Below are 17,837 nucleotides of genomic sequence, written 5' to 3'. Positions count from 1 at the left end.
TGTTGTGATGGAATTTATTTTATTGCCAACTTATACACAACAACCAGTTTTAAAAATCCGACATCGACTTATGCAAGCTCAGTGTGACGAGCTACTCAGCCGGCCACTTTTAGAATGGTTTTCTGTTGTAACATCCACGTGACAAATATTTGGGTACAGTGCGACGAGGTGAAATTATGTCTCTAACAGTTATTAACATTATCTATTCGTCGAATGAAAAAATAGTGAAACCTTATAAATATTAATTGTTTATATAATATTCTATGATATAACTGGACATATCGACATGTCTCATACAAAGACAATGATAACTGTAATTTCTTTTCATGATCTGCGTTTGTCTTTTTTTGTTTTTACCTTTTTTGGTTGGCTTTTGTAAGTTGCGGATGCATATCAAACTGAGGTCTGTTAAGAAATTGTAATTATATTTGTTAATTATTACTTGAAAATAGAGTTAATTATTATTATAAATATGACTGATTAATTCCTCTCTCAGTAAGCATTATCTGTGTTAATTATTTATTTCCTCTGCAACGAGGACAGCCATTGATGAAAGCGATTTGTATCGCGTGTTTGTCTTTGTTTTCCTTAGAAACAAATCAAATGTTTGCTTGATGAAGTCTAAATGGTGCGCAATACAAAAGTAGATTTTATAGAGTTTAATAAGCATTTTCAATATTTTCTTATTTACTCTAACAATAGAAAGTCTCTATCAATTGTCTGCCGCCATCTTGACAATTATCTCAGCGGCTAATTCAAATTTAAATTTCGCAACTCAGCCGAATAAATGCCGAAGGTGATACAAATGTGTTAAAATAAATGTGCGCCGGTGGTCCCGAACTCATTTTAATGAAAATAATTCGAATCAGAATGGTTGTTTAAAAACAGTGCTCATAGCAGGATCGTTATAACAAACTTATCTAGCTAATGTATGGAGCCTGAAATTAATTACGCGCGAGTTGCGAAAAATATTGTTTCAGGTAACATACGTCAGTGTTGTGCGCAGCTGATATTCGGTGGTTTTAATGATCATTTTGCTGAAGATAACTGGTTCCATCTTAATCAATATTTGTATGGAATCTGTTGTATGAACTGTGATTTAGTGACACTTACACAACTTACAGACAACACTTAAACACGACGTTAACTTGGAGTTCTTTAGCAACTTGACCAAATATTTAGCCGGCAGAAAAATTATTTAGTAATTACTCAGTGTAATAAAATAAGATTATCATTTTCATTTACAAACTAGTTAAGGGGAGTTGGAATGCCCTATCTCGCCAATGTTAAATTTGCTAACTTTGTGTACCTTTTTCTTTGGAACTATTATCTTCAGAACTTTGAAATTCTGGCAGAGGTTTTCAGCATATATTGTGAGCCCACTGAACTAGAACCAATGTTTTCTTTTTGTTGGTATAGTATTTATGAATTTTTTACCATTAAGCCATTTTTTATTGGAAAAAGTATAACATAAACTTCCCTAGTTCAGAGAATAAGCCAGTTCTTGTCATGATTCTAGTTCAGTGGCCTCTTTGAACTGTTTTGCAGCATTTCTGAAAATTTGAATGTTGTTGGTTGAGTGGTTTATGAGATAAAGGTACATGTAACACTAAAAATGTCAAATGCCAGAAAATGCGATTAAAGTAATTTATTATGAAAATTCACAAATACCTTTTATTCTATTATCAAAAGTGTCCAGCAGAGTAATCAGGGTCATCTTCTAGTTCTTCTTCTTCACCTAGAAGCTTTCTTCTCCTTGCTGCCCTTGCTTTTTTTGTATTAAATTCAGCTGCATACTGAGCCTTCCTTACTCGCACGCTGTCCAGAAGCTGAAGACCTCTGATGGTGTTGATACCAGGAGCAATGCCGAGCCTTGCCATGACCTTTAGCCTACCCATATGACCATCATTGAATGAAATAACAGCATCACTGACTCCCCATTTCAATGTTTTTATCCCAACAAATACATTCTTAGGTACACGAGTCCAAATGAGGTTGTTGAACGACTCGTTTTGATTCTGGGTACAACCATGAAGACATTTTCGCAGAAGATCAGGATGCCCCAAGTCTCTATATATTGGTTTAATTACTTCCATAACAGCCAATGGAATATAATTTTTATGGTGATAAGGATCCCCAGTAGCTTGAGATTTTCTATAATTGCACCATGACTGAGGACCATCTGGACAAGCAAAATGTTGAGGATTATCATCAGTTGATGATCGATGTAAATATGTGGCCCATACAGCTTGTCTCATTTCCTGCAAATTATTTGCATTATTTCTTATTGCCATACCATAGTATTGTTGTAATTCATTTATAATTTTATCTGACAGGCGACCTCTAATGGTTTTACCATCTGACAAAATTTTGTCCTTCAGATTCTGTTTCAGTTTCCTTAGACGAGTGCCCATTCGTTTCTGAACATGACCGACACATTCTAGTTTAGTTATTGTCTTATTGACATATGGCATGGATTCTGTAACACTTTTGTATGCCTTGGAGTCCCCATCTCCAAGGAATTTTGTGTAAAATACTCCCCGTTCTTTTTCTGATCTGCTAAACATTTTCACAGCAGCGGCAGCCTCCATGCCTCCACTCGTACCTTCATAATTCTTGCTACATATGTGAGCTGCTTCTATCTTACCAGATGCACAATGGTAACAATGTTTAGTGAGCACTTCATAGTCCAAAACTTTACCGCTGTCCACACTAGTAACAGTAGCAACAGCATTTTTGGATGTGTGACCCCTTTTCTGCCAGGTTCCATCAAAAGCAACAGGGATATCTGGGTTTCCTTCATTTATATATTTTGCTTCACTGGCAGCAGCTTTCATTGATAAATCTGCTACAGACTGAACAGCATCTCCTATCACTTCAGTGTAATTGTCAATTTTAGCAGGTGGAGGTGGAAGATTCATTATGGCACAAAATGTTTGAGCAGCAGTATGTCCTTTACCAATTGCTCTCATTGCATACATTAGCCTGATATTACTCTCAAACAAATTGCTACTGCATGTTTTAGAGCTCCAAAAACAGGTCTCATTTTCACAACTGGCACAAACTATAGCAATTTTGCAGGAAAGTCCTATAGATTTTGTTATGTTCATATCAAAAGAACCTCCACAAAGATTACAACACAAACATTTCTTCATAAACTCAGTAAAAACAGGAAAGTCGACTAAAACATATTGTTCATTAGAAGCTTCATCTGTAATTTCACTTGCACAGTTTGATAACTTCTTTTTTGATGCACTGGTGGGCGTGTCTCCTTCACACATCTCAGCTGTACAAACGTCAGAACTTTCACCAGCATCAACAGGTGCTGAAGCAGAATCACTTGAACAAACGTTATTTGTAAATCTATTACCGCGAAACTTTCGCTTTTTAAATAATGATGCACTCCTAGGCATCGTAGAAACTACGCACTCACCACTGAAAGTCAAAACAAGACAGATAACAAACTCCAAATGAGCGACAAACTAAACTCGAGGCTCAAAACAAACACTCACAGATCAAAAACTGAACAATAAACACAGCTAGTCGTAAAAACAATGGTACCTATGGAAGGATCAAAGATTCTACAACTGAAGAGTGAAATCCACAGCCTTCTATATGTAATGTTTTCGGAAATGCGAAGATTTAAATGTGTACAAATCACAAGATGGGTAACTTTGCTGGGCGCACATGTAATTTTGAAAAATTAAATAAAAATACTTCCAATTGGAATTTCTTAACAAATTTTGCACCATTTTAAGCAGAAAATTTCAAATTAAGTTATAAGGTTAAAAACTGAAAATGTGAATTTTTTCCATTTTCCGGCATTCCAACTCCCCTTAAATACCAAACCACTGAATAACCCAGCGAACGCCACACTGTGGTTTCCCATATTCACTTTAGGCTAATGACAGAGTAGTTTCTTTATTATAGGCTACAGTACATCCCTCCGAAACACATTCCTTTCCCGACAGAATTCAGTTCTCTTAATGATGCAGCCCGCTTAAATCAGAAGAACTCCATCGAAGACGAGCCGAGCATCCCTTCAGAGACTCCCGACACTAAAAACCATTTTTTTTGGTCATCAGTCTACTAACTGGTTTGGTGCGGCCCGCCACGAATTCCTTTCCTGTGCTAACCTCTTCATCTCAGAGTAGCACTTGCAACCTACGTCCTCAATTATTTGCTTGACGTATTCCAATCTCTGCCCTCCTCTACAGTTTTTGCCCTCTACAGCTCCCTCTAGTACCATGGAAGTCATTCCCTCATGTCTTAGCAGATGTCCTATCTTCCTGTCCCTTCTCCTTATCAGTGTTTGCCACATATTCCTTTCCTCTCCGATTCTGCGTAGAACCTCCTCATTCCTTAGCTTATCAGTCCATCTAATTTTCAACATTCGTCTATAGCACCACATCTCAAATGCATAGATTGTCTTCTGTTCCGGTTTTCCCACAGTCCATGTTTCACTACCATACAATGCTGTACTCCAGACGTACATCCTCAGAAATTTCTTCCTCAAATTACGGCCGGTATTTGATATTAGTAGACTTCTCTTGGCGACATATGCCTTTTTTGCCATAGCGAGTCTGCTTTTGAAGTCTTCCTTGCTCCGTCCATCATTGGTTATTTTACTGCCTAGGTAGCAGAATTCCTTAACTTCATTGACTTCGTGACCATCAATCCTGATGTTAAGTTTCTCGCTGTTCTCATTTCTACTACTTCTCATTACCTTCGTCTTTCTCCGATTTACTCTCCAACCATACTGTGTACTCATTAGACTGTTCATTCCGTTCAGCAGATCATTTAATTCTTCTTCACTTTCACTCAGGATAGCAATGTCATCAGCGAATCGTATCATTGATATCCTTTCACCTTGTATTTTAATCCCACTCCTGAACCTTTCTTTTATTTCCATCATTGCTTCCTCGATGTACAGATTGAAGAGTAGGGGCGAAAGGCTACAGCCTTGTCTTACACCCTTCTTCATACGAGCACTTCGTTCTTGATCGTCCACTCTTATTATTCCCTCTTGGTTGTTGTACATATTGTATATGACCCGTCTCTGCCTATAGCTTACCCCAACTTTTTTCAGAATCTCGAACAGCTTCCACCATTTTATATTGTCGAACGCTTTTTCAGGTCGACAAATCCTATGAAAGTGTCTTGATTTTTCTTTAGCCTTGCTTCCATTATTAGCCGTAACGTCAGAATTGCTACTCTCGTCCCTTTACTTTTCCTAAAGCCAAACTGATCGTCACCTAGTGCATTAAATGGGGAAATTTGGGGAAGCCACCAAAAATTGGTTTACCTTCTTTGTCGAACAGAGATCTCTTTATTCCAAAATTTTTGTAGGTAATAAACACGTTGTCCCCAAAACTGAGCGCTCACTTCCTCAGCTCGAATCCAGACAGAAAGATGGAGCATGTAAAATGACACTGGAAGTTGATGGGAGGTTGGGGCATGATTGACTTCTTGTTAGTCGTTTGCCAAAATACAGCACTCCAAAGCAACGAGGTTAAATATCCACGTGGTGAAAATTCCGAAATCATTAGTCCATGTTCTAGTGTCTTCACCGCGAGAACAGGATTAACTCTTGTAGGTAGAAATGCTCAACGTGATATTAGACGAAACACATAAATTGCACGCTATCTTAAATACTAAAGCTATTAAAGAATGTGATTATATTTTGTTATTGATAGCCATTACGCCATTATACCTCATTTCTAAAAATATTCAAAGAAAATTGATTAAGCAGAAAATTAGTAGTATTATAAATGTGACTAATAGTATACACGTAGATTATTCAATTGTTCACACATACACGGCAACAGTTATCAATTCATGAAGCAACAGTTCTCACTTAAAACGTCTGAAAAATTTACTAATATATTTGTCTAAATTTAATTATATAGCTGCTGTGATTGAAGTCGGACTATTATTGGTACTTGTCGGTGAAGAGAGCGACATGCAGGGTGCACATAAACCACATACTTGCGGTCAGCGCAGTGTTTAATATAAGGACCGATGAAGTAGAAAATGTACCTGTGGACTTGTGAGTAATAGTTGCAAATATTTTGTGCTCATTGTCTGGAACTGAGTGTGGAATGTTATTCAACTAACACAAAGTGAGAGCAAAATAGATGCCTACAAAAGCAGTATTACTTCAGATCAGACGAAATCATCAAAAAGTAATCGTACTCAGAAAATAATTCAACAGAATGTCTGAACGAGGACAATAATATTTTCATTTCCCAGTTAATGACGTGTTAGAGCAGCCGAATAAGACTTTTTCTACAATTATTAAAGAGGTGTTTTGATACTGACTCACAAAAGCTTTGTTCAAGTAGTGCGACCAGCTTCACAAACGGGCTGATAGCATTTCCTGAGGAGCATCTTACGCCCGATTGCAGCGAATATCTTGGTGGGAAAATTCGATGAACAATCGAAAGTAGATTATCAGTCCCAGTTCTGGATGAGATAACAATTTTATCACGTCTGGTGTCAGATTACACATCCTGCTACAAGTTGCACTCTTAGACTCCTTGATGACGCCCACTCTCGTCACCTAGGGATCCACTGGGAATCGACCTAGGTCACCCAAGTGAATAGTACCACATCATACCGACTGTGCGAGCTGCATTCAATGTCATGACATAACTCGATACTTGTGACGTTTTCCTATCCACACAACTTAAGAAGGTTGACTACTTACGTTCAGGGTCATGCTGAAGCTGAATAACAGCCGTGTGATATAAAAAGTGGTGTGAAACCCCTTTCATCTTTGCCAGGCAGTGGGAGCAATGGACCAATGCTCTCCTATTATCCTTTATAATTAGCTCAACGGTGCATAGACCTCATCATTCAGGGACTGAGCACAATGTTTATTGTAAACGACAGCAAATTGAGTTCTCAGTTATCAATAATAGTTTTCTGTCTGTCAATAGCTCCACTGCATGAGCCTAGACAGTTGTACTCCCTAGTGAAAGGGTTTGTAAATAATAACACTAATATAAAAATAGCTTAAGTTTCACTGATAAAATTTTTATTAGCAGTGTTTCTTACTTCTAATGATCACAACATTTATGGTTTATTTACAAGGTTATTTTAGAAGAAATTACATTTTCTTGTAATTTGCTACTACATAGTTCCTTAAAAATAAAAATCTCATTTACTACTTGCACTGAATGTAACTTCATTTCAGTATCACAAGTCCCATATAAGCAGTAATCACTGATCTGTTTCCATACTTATATTTCTTTCACTATGTACTGAGTATTCACCTTCATCATTTCTTTTTATCAGGAGAGAATACAATGGCATTATGATATCCTTCTGAACCCAATGAGTGAGTGAAAGCAGCCAGGTGAGTAGTGGGTGCAACATAATACTGATTAGTATACGGAGTTATTTGTGAATTTGACTCATCACTGAAGTAACATCACATAACCTCAAGTTTCATTAGCTGGCTGGTGTCTACTGGGTACTTCACATTTTTGTCTGGTGTTCCATAATCTGGAATTAGAACCTAGGGATGGTTAATTAAGTCTTAACATGACGTGCTGATGAAGACATTAAAAGTTTGCTCTTGAAGTTTAAGGAAATTGAAAATTTAGTTGTAAGAGCTACACCAGTACATGCAGCGGCATGGTGAAATGGTTGTATAGGTCGAGGAATAAAATTTTCTACGATATATGATATCACAAAGGACTGAAGAAAAATTTGGAAGGGGACAGCTTCAGCTAGTCATCGCAACTTAACTAAGCAAACTGTAAGACGAAATAAATCTTACCTGCTAACCATAACAACAGTTTCAAACTAGCGTTACATGGATATGAGTCGTCACCAGTGATGATAGTGATTTCTGAAATATTAATTTCGAGTTGGATCCTTAATACTTCAAGTGCAGAAAAAGCAAATAAAAAAAGTTGAATACACAGACTGGAAGACACAAGAGAGGACGTTGATGAAACTGACCAAAAATGTAAATTTTCGATTTCTTTTCTGTTTTTTAGTACAACTCATGAACAATGAGTTCCCAAACTTCAAATGTTGAAATCGTATCCGAAGTGTCTGAAAATTAATGAAGAGTGATGCGGCCTCACTGCCACGCCCACGTTTTGAAGCAGCACTTCCACACCAGCTCAGTGAACAACGATTCTGCGTATTACTTTCAGCCAATCGTGTGCGGGATACATCTAGAAGGCCGTGATACTCTCTCTTTGGTTTTATAGGTCATCTCTGGGCGATCTTGCACTTCTCAAAAAGCGTGTTAATGGCAAAACCCAAAATCCAAATGAGTCTTTAAATTCACTCATATGGAAACGAGGTCCTAAAACACATTTGCATCAGCTACGGTTGTCAGAATTGCAGCGTATAATGCAGTTATTGTACTTATTGATGGGAATGTCGGGAAGATGAAGATAATGGAAAAAATGGGCTTCAAGATAGGAAATTTTAATCAACACACCCCGAGAAAAATAGATTTACAGCGCCTCTCTGCAGATGAAAAGTTAGTTGAAAACCGGGTAAAGGAAAGAATACAGACAACAAGAAACCAGAGTTGAAGCCTTGAAGTGAAAGACGACCCAGAGTAAAAATGTGGTACCTTCTGAAAAAGTGACATAAGGAATCATGTTAGGTTGAAATTTAAATTGCGTTTCCTGAAAAGTTTGTTTTTTGAAGTTTATGTACCTCTTCCTCAGATTCTATGAAAGCCACAATTGTGAAATTTTGTACACGTACTTCTGTAAGCCTAATAAACGTTATCCCAAGAGTAAATTTCGAAATTTTGATTGCAAGCTGAGATATGGGGCAAAGTGCTTCGAATTTTGCATGCTTTTAAAATTTTACTTGTGGAATTGTAACTAAAAATTATGAAAATTCTCCTATTTTATCTATTCCAAAAACCTCATGAGAGAAGCTTAAAACATATAGAGAGATGAAAAAGAGAACTTTTTGTAGAAATCTCTTGAATACTTTCTGAGAAAAAGGAACATACATTTTTTTAAATAATACTTCAAATTTCATTAGAAAAGTTGAACAAATATAATCTAAGGATTTTATAAGTCAATGTATCATGTAAAGCGTGGTACAAAATTTCAATGCCATATCTCCAAAACTGTGGATTTGGTGAATTTTTGAAATAGAGTGTGTTTTTCGTCAACGTGCCGCCCATAAGGCCGAAATACATTCATGGCAGAACGTTTTACAGACGAAACTAAATTTCTCTGGATATGTAATGAGAGCAGAAGACTATAATCGTTGGCAGAAAAGTTCGGCAAATGAGAAGTGGAAATAAATAGGTTGGGCAGATGACACGTGGGACCTCATATGGAACCAGATGTGGTGATTTGGCAACATAGAGCATGAGCAGAGCATTCCGAACGTTTCTTCATGGCGATGCCCTTATAATGCAGTCAGTTTCACAAGATACACTATCACAAATACTGATTACTAAGGCCTAATTGCATCCAATGATATATTAAAGGAGTATTACCAAGATAATTCTTTTCTAAGTACAGTGGAATTAAAATTTAAACAACTCTTCACAGACACAAAACACTGCAATACTGCTGTGAATTCAATGAAGTTGACGATCATTGCAAAATAATACTGAAGTCTTCGTACCAAAACTTTTATTTATTAATCGGGGTCGCTATACTGACACATTAGTGGATTGCTAGTTTCAGCATTATAAATTGCCAACCTGAGATCCATGTCATTGTGATGCCTCGACTTAGTTGTTTCCGTTGTATGTTATTCTTGCGACAGAGTGTGTTAAATCTGTGTATGATGGAACTACCACTGCCTACGTTTATGGATCTAAAGATGACGATTTACATTATCGAAACTGGTAATCCAGTAATGTGTTAACAAAGTGCTCTTGGCAAATAAGTAAAGTTTTCATAATAAGACTGCAGACGGCCTTTCACAAAGACTGATCATACCAGGAAATATCATTACCAATTAGACATTCACTGAGGTCACAAAAGTCACGTTATAACAGTATGTACATGTGCAAATGGCTGTAATATCACATCCACAAGGAGATGTCATTTGCACTCAGGTGACCGAAGTGAAAAGGGCTTCCCACCTGACTATGGCCGTACGACGGGAATTACCAGACCTTCAACATTGGAGCTACACGTATGGGTCATTCCATTTCGGAAATTTTTAGGGAATGCTATATTCTTAAATCCAAAGTGTCAAGAGTGTGCTGAGAATACCAACTTCAGGCATTAGCTCCCACCACGTATAAAACGGCGGCTAACAGCAACGAGCTTGAGCAACGACATCTGTGTAGACTTGCTAAGTATGCTAACAGAAAAGCAACACTGCGTGAAATCAGCATGGGGCGTAAGGCGAATGTGCCCTTTAGGACAGCGTGTCGAAGTCATGGAGCGAAGCTGTCAAGAAGACACTGTGCAAGCTGGTGGTGGCTCCATTACTGCTCACAGCTGTGATTACATGCAGTAGACTGGTTTCAGTGGTCTAGCCCATCACTGGCTGGAAGTGTTTATGTTCGGTTGCTTGCTGCCATTCATGAAATGTTCACGTTCCGAAACAATGATGGAAATTTTATGGATGACTCTGCGCCATTTCACCAGGCTACAATAGTTGGTGACTGGTTTGAAGAACATTCTGCACCATTTTAGTAAATGATCTGACCACTCACATAGCCCGACATGAATCCCATCGAACACTTATGCGATCCTTTTGAGTCCATCCCACTCTGGGCTGCCTCACTATGCCGAGCAAGAGGAGGACCGAGAATAAATTACGAAGTATCCCATGTCTTTTCTCATATCCGACGCCTTTTGTCATCTCAGCAAATATTAGCTAGGGTGGAGGACAAATTCATAAGCATATTCTTAGGAGACTTTGTCAAAGTTCCGCGTTCAGCGGTTTTATATTAGTAATAACAGAAAATGCACTTTCACACGAATATGTTGTATAAAACTGCAGACACACGGCAAGTCCACTTCTGTGAAGTTGAGAGTAATCTTGCTGCGTAGATATTACAGTCTCCCATTATCGCTGCTCGGAGAGAGATAGACCAATGGAGAGCACCAGTGTGTAGTAACAGAAGAGAGACATTTAGTGCCATAATTGAAAGTTACATGCGCAAAATTGTAGAATTTAACATACAAATTACTCATTTAAAAATGACCAATTGGTTCATTCATATCGAGATTTTCTACTGTTACATTCTTCATTTGTTAGTCATGCAGTTTCCTCGATACTACTATTCGAGGCCTTGGAGTGGTGGAAAATCCAGTGTGGAAGGCTGTCGGCTAGAGAGAAAGGGAGAGAGGTGTACAGCATTGCTACGACGGCACCGCACGACGCGTAGTGGCTTGTCCGTGGTCGACCGCGGCAATCGATTGTCGATCGCTGGGAGGTAGATCGAGTTAGCACCAGTGAAACCAACAGTGGAGCTCCGACGCAAACTGCGCGCGGATAATTGCAACTCCTCGCGCGCGGTACACAATGGAACTTCAACATCGCAATGATTTATGCTGCAAAATCTGCGATGTCGGTAGACGGAGACGCAGGTGGAGGCACAGCTACGTTACTTTTTGTTTCGTACACTAGTTCGCAGCATTAAAAAGACAGGAAGGTGGAGTATACTGCAGGTTCCACCAAATAACTGCGGTTAAAATTAATTTAAAGTTCCGCTAACTGTAACCCATGTGAACAACTGCTGGGTGAATTGCGAGACCGTGCGCCTCGCCACGCAGTGGAGGACTGCCGCCAGACCAGAGACTGCGCTGCTGCAGAGCACTGTTAACGAGATTGCGGGGCCAACCAGGGCGTTTCTCTCCATACACTGCCATCTTCAGAGAGTGCTCCCCTTAACGCTGCGGCAGCGCAGGGCGGCAACTGCGGTCCGCCCTGACGCAGCACGAAGACCTACGGTTAATCGAATTCTGAGGCCCTTTGTCCGAAGCGGGTCTACGGAAGTAGAAAGATGGTTAGGCGTGGCTGCCTAAATGGCTTTTTAAAGAAAACGAGAGAATTAGATGAGATGGCGTATCCGGCGTGAATATGAATTACGGCGTCCGCAGAAGAGCGCCTTTACTCGATAGAGCACCACGACACACGTGGTTATTGTTTTAGGCAGTAATTCGCATTGGTATTACCTTGAAATTTAAATAAAACTTCAGTGTACACAATAAGCAGTCAGAAAGCCTGAGACGAATTTAATATTGCTTATAATATGAAAATATATTACTTTAAAATTATGGTATAAATAATAATAATAATAATATACACAACTTCATTGTTTGCGCTGCCGTCCAAAGACGTTTGATTCAGCTCCCCCATGTCTGCCTATCCTTTGAAAGCTTCGTCTCTGCTGGGTTACTGCAAGCATCATCCATCTGAGCCAGCTTACTTTAGTAAAACCTGGGCCTCCATGTATTAATTTCAACTGCCACACTTCCGTTTCTTTACCAAATACACAATTCTTTCTTGCATTCGGATATTTTCTGTCAAACAATACCTTACTTTCTCATACTGTAATATTAATTCCTTTCCTCCTCGTTTCAACTCAGTATTTCGTTAGTTGTACGATATTCTCATCTAATCTTCAGCAGCTCGACAACTCGATAGGTCTGTTCCCTTCTTGTTCATGTTTCAGTTCCAAACAAGTCTACAGCCGAGATAACACTCATACAGAAAGCATTTTCTTGGATTTAAAGTTATGTTCTGTATTAATTACAATACTTGTAACAAGTGAGAACGCCTTCCAGTACACTCTTCCTGCATTATGTTGATATACACTCTCCCATAACTCTGCTGCGGATAATTTCAGCGACATGATTGAATGTCTTTGGTGAATGGAAGCTAATTTTTCCTCAAAAACTGAAGCCTGAGAAGGCAGTGATATTGCACGCTGTGGTCTAGAGCGAAGTCGAATTTCGAACTCATTCCAAAGATTCAGGTCGGAACTCTGGGCAGGAGAGTATTTTTGCATTACAGATGATACTTCATAAAAGGGTGCACTGTCATGTAGATAGAATAGGCGTATCCGGACTGTTCCTTTACTGTACGTGGTAAAATGCGTTAATTTTATTCCGCATTTAGCATTTTCTTTAGTACAATAAGAGGACCAAACCCTAACGTCGAAAAGTGCAGCCATATCGTAACACCACCTCCTCTGTACTTCACTGCAGGCACTGCACTTAATGGCAGGTAATATTCTCCTCGCATTCGCCAAACACAATCCTCTCCACCAGATAACTGACGGACTATAGCGCGGTTGATCACTCCTAATCAATCGTTTCCTGTCAACAATTGTACAGTGTTGTCGCTCGTAACCACGACAATCGTTGCTTAATATTGACTATAGGAATGGGTGTTTTATGAGGAGGTGCTCGGGCATTCTGCCCCCTTTCTTTCACATCTCACGCACGTTGTCCCTGCAGGAGTGCATCCGCGGAGTGCACTCTTGGAGGAGTACACCCGATGTCTAGGGGTAGCTTGTTTTATTAGTTATCAAAATCTCCTCGGTTCCAAATTCGAGCCCCACAACAGTGTAAAGTCTGAATAACAATTGTCAGCAATGCCGGCCGAAGACTTCCGCCATAAGAAGTGACCTTAATTCAGTCAACGGCCTTGTCAAAGTCGGCGGAAGGGAGGGAAAATGCACCCAAAGTTAGAACAGTCAAGAATCATCAAAGGACTGAGGATGCAATAGGCAACGGAAACCACTGCATTAAAGACGTATAATATGAGTCCGCATTACATGTGGCCTGTAATAAAGCAAGTATCGTGACAATCTCTCAATTGACAGAAGATTTCGGACTAGTCCCCCCACTCCGATCTCCGGGAGCGGACTGCCGACGGAGAACACGAGAACAGCAATAACCAACGGAAGGATAGTGCTGTCGGGTCAGGTCAGAGGTCTGAAGGTAATAGTAAGGCTAGAAAATCAGAAAAGGGAAATGCTAAGGCTCAATCTAGATATAGTACAGGCCAGTGAAAAGAAATGGAAAGAAAACAAGGATATCTTATGAGATGAATATAGGTTAATATCAAAATCAGCATAAAATTGTATACCCTGGATAGGATATGCTATGAATAGGAAGGCAAGGCGTAAAAGTTCTATCTATAGACAGTTCAGTCATAGGGTTGTTCTCATCAGAATCAACAGTAAACTAACACCAACAATGACAATTCAGGTTTACATGCCAGTGTCGCAGGCAGACCATGAAGAGATCGAGAAAGTATTTGGGGATATATATTGGATAATTCATCTCATACGTGGAATGGAAATCGAATAGTCATGGGGGCTCCAGTCCGATTGTAGGCGAAGGAGTAGATAAAGGGTTACGAGAGAAAATGCACTTCATAGTAGGATAGTAGGATAGTAGAGAAGAGAGAGACTGATTGAGTTATGCAACACATTTCAGCTAGTAGTAGCAAATGTTCTGTTCAAGAGTCACAAGTGGTCGGGGCATACTCAGAAAAGACAGGGTGATGCAGAAAGGCTCCAGTTGAAGCATATGATAGTGATCATATATTAGATTTACAGCGTACCCATGGTACTGATGAGGACTAGGTTGAAGTTTAAGAGACTAGAGAGGAAAAATCATTGCTCAAAAAGTGGCGCGCGGAAGTATTAAGGTATGAAGAGATGCGGTTGAAGTTTTCTGACGCTATAGACACTAGAATACAAGTCACTTAGATCTGAAATAAATGGGTAGTGCAGGGAAGGGAAGCGAAATGTGTGCATGAAGTATGTGGACAATTCGAAAAAGAAATGACCGTCGGAAGGAACGTTTCGATAGACCGGAATGTCAAAAGAAACCACGATGAAATTAAAGTCAGTGGTGGTAACATTAAGAGTTCGACAAGAATTCAACGGTTACATGCAGAGTAGAGCTGGAAAGAGTATACTGAAGACATTAGCGGGAGGACTTTGATGACGTGACAGAGGAAGAAACAGGAGTCGATTTATATATGTGGGATCCAGTTTTTGAATCGGACTTTAGAAAAGATTTTGACCACTTAAGATCAAATAAGCAGAAGCGATAGACAACATTTAAACAGAATTTCTAATATTACTGGGGGAACAGGCAACGAAACGGCTATTCACTTTGACATGATGGATCTATGAGACTGGCGATATTCCATATGACATTCGGGAAAACATCATCCAAGCAATTACCAAGATTGCAAGAACTGCCAAGTGAGAGACTCAAAGCACAATCAGCTTAACATCTCATACATCCAAGCTGCGGACAGGAACATGGAAAAGAAAATAGTCGATGTGTCAGAAGACTATCAATTTGGACTCAGGAAAGGTAAAGGTAGTAGAGAGGCAGTTGATTATGGAAGCAAGATTAAAGAAAAATGAAGGACATTAATAAGATTTTTGTATGTCCGTCCTTATGACCGGAGGTGTTTGGGGAGGTGGCCGTTTACTAATGTAAGAAAATAAAACAGCTACAGCCGTCCTTACGAATTTATTTATTTGGTTGCAAACAGTTTCGGCTCTTCAAAGACTCATCTTCAGGCTGTAGTTGATGCGGAAGCGGTTGACACGATCCCTACATAATATATCGCATCAGTGACCACCGTAACTGATTACGATGGTTTTATGAAAACTTAGATGCCAGCACCCTAACCGTTAACTTCACATGAGAATGGGGGAAGTTAAAGAATTCTGTTACGGGCGGGGAAAGAGGACATAAAAAGAGTACTAGCACTTGCAAAAAGGGCTCTTCGAGGAAAGGGAATATACAAGTAACATTGGCTTTAATTTGAGGATGGGATTCTTGAGAATATCCTTTTGGAGCACAGCACTGTGCTGTAGTGAAACATCGACTTTGAGAAAACCGAAACAGAAGAGAAGGATTTGAGTTGTGAGGCTACAGAAGAATGTTGAGAATTAGATACGCAGATAAGTTAAGGAATGGGGAGGTGCTCGGCAGAATCAGTGACGACAGGAATATATGTAAAACACTGGCAAGAAGAAGGGAAGGACGATAGGATACGTGTTTAGACATCAGAGAATAAATTCCGGGGAAAAACTGCAGAGATTCGGTTACTGGGGACTAGCTTTTAAAGATTAACCGAAAGAACCCAGATGGTAACACTGATATTCCTTATCTACGCGAAGGAATATATTAGCACACGGTTCTACCAGCGGAGTCCTGCCTCGGGCATGGACGTGTGTGTTTCCTCAACGTAACTTAGTTTAAGTTGTATTAAGTAATGTGTAAGTCTAGGGACCGATGACCTGAGCGGTTTGGTCCCAATTGAACTTACCACAAATTTCCAAAATATTGGCGCACATGTTTGTCTGCCGTGTAACACTTCATAAACTGCCTATGTCAGAACAACTGCACACAAGACTATTAAGAGATCTAGACAGACAGCAAATCCTTTCGACACGATCTGAATTTTATCTTTGAGTTTGTAAAATTTCCACTGCATCCGATGTGGCTGTCGGCGAACGCGTGCTTATCCGCAGCTGGAAGCCTGTCAAACAGGTATGAGATATGCTTTGCGCCAGGACATTGACTGCTGGACTTAGTCGATAACTTCGCGGGCGTTGACGTCTGTAAAGAGGAACAAATCAGAAAAGCGCTTATTTTATGGGGAAATGGCAGAATCTCGTCTCTAAACAGCAGGGCGTACACTCGAAACCTATATTTGAGTTAACATCAAATTTTCACTACAATATTGCTCTGATCATGTTCAGACCAGTAAGTTTTAAATGTGACCTGCATTAGCATATACAGTCCACTTTTTAGCTTTGTAGTCTTATTATTCAGAGCCACTTAGTTTTTTTCATGTTGTTGTTGTGGTCTTCAGTCCTGAGACTGGTTTGATGCAGCTCTCAATGCTACTCTATCTTGTGCAAGCTGCTTCATCTCCCAGTACGTACTGCAGCCTACATCCTTCTGAATCTGCTTAGTGTATTCATCTCTTGGTCTCCCTTTACGATTTTTACACTCAGCGCTGCCCTCCAATACTAAATTGGTGTTGCCTTGATGCCTCAGAACATGTCCTACCAACCGATCCCTTCTTCTAGTCAAGTTGTTCCACAAATTCCTCTTCTCCCCAATTCTATTCAATACCACATCATTAGTTATTTGATCTACGCATCAAATCTTCAGCATTCTTCTGTAGCACCACATTTCGAAAGCTTCTATTCTATTCTTGTCCCACCTATTTATAGTCCATGTTTCAGTTACATACAAGTACTTTCAGAAACGACTTCCTGACACTTAACTCTATACTCGATGTTAACAAATTGCTCTTCTTCAGAAACGCTTTCCTTACCATTGCGAGTCTACATTTTATAACCTCTCTACTTCGACCATCATCAGTTATTTTGCTCCCCAAATAGCAAAACTCATTTACTACTTTAAGTGTCTCATTTCCTAATCTAATTCTCTCAGCATCACCCGATTTAATTCGACTACATTCCATTATCCTCGTTTTGCTTTTGTTGATGTCCATCTTATATCCTCCTTTCGAGACACTGTCCATTCCGTTCAACTGCTCATCCAAGTCCTTAGCTGTCTCTGATAGAAATAGAACGTCATCGGCGAACATCAAAGTTTTTATTTCTTCTCCATGGATTTTAATTCCTACTCCGAATTTTTCTTTTGTTTCCTTTACTGCTTGCTCAATATACAGATTTAATATCATCGGGGAGAGGCTACAACCCTGTCTTACTCCCTTGCCACCCACTGCTTCCCTTTCATGTCCCTCGACTCTTATAACTGTCATCTGGTTTCTGTAAAAATTGTAAATAACCTTTCGCTCCCTGTATTTTACCCCTGCCACCTTCAGAATTTGAAAGAGAGTATTCCAGTCAA

Source organism: Schistocerca piceifrons, chromosome 5, assembly GCF_021461385.2.
Source record: "Schistocerca piceifrons isolate TAMUIC-IGC-003096 chromosome 5, iqSchPice1.1, whole genome shotgun sequence".
NCBI classification, from domain to species: Eukaryota; Metazoa; Arthropoda; class Insecta; order Orthoptera; family Acrididae; genus Schistocerca; species Schistocerca piceifrons.
Note: the sequence above shows the minus strand (reverse complement) of the source record.